Raw genomic sequence first — 583 nt, 5'->3', positions numbered from 1 at the left:
GATGTAGTTACCAGAACAGGAAGTGACCACGCCCAATTCCAAAGGGAGGAAGGTTGTGATCACTGCGGTGGAGGTGTAAATGAAGGGTTGTTAGTATCACCTGAGGGACACCTGGCTGTGTGCCTCTTTGGAGTCTGTCTGTGTTGTCAGGAGAACTGAGGACAGCAGAGCTGACCTGGAGAGCTGGCTCTGCTCTGCTGCAGAGGTCGTCCTCATTCCACTGTACGGTGTAAACAACACTGCTCTGTTCTTTCCGTGGTATTTTATTCTAATGATGAACAAAAGTTAAACACATACATGTCAAACAGTTCTTTTTAGTTTATTTCAAGTTCATTTTTTTAATTAATAAATGTCAAAAATTGTCACCATGGTAACAGACCAGTCAATGTGTTAACAGGACCAGCACAACAGAGCAATCCAAAATGGAGCTAAGGTGCTAACCACGCCCCCTGTGATGTCATGCTACCTCATCACAGGTGATTGTCTGACTAAATCAACTGACCTGGAAGTCTGACAACTGCAGTGGAGAAAGTCAGAATCTTATGGAAGAAGTTAGCAAAATACAAACAAACAAACAAACAAA

The sequence above is a fragment of the Cynoglossus semilaevis genome, chromosome 4 (assembly GCF_000523025.1).
Source record: "Cynoglossus semilaevis isolate Cse_v1.0 chromosome 4, Cse_v1.0, whole genome shotgun sequence".
Lineage (NCBI taxonomy): Eukaryota > Metazoa > Chordata > Actinopteri > Pleuronectiformes > Cynoglossidae > Cynoglossus > Cynoglossus semilaevis.
Note: the sequence above shows the minus strand (reverse complement) of the source record.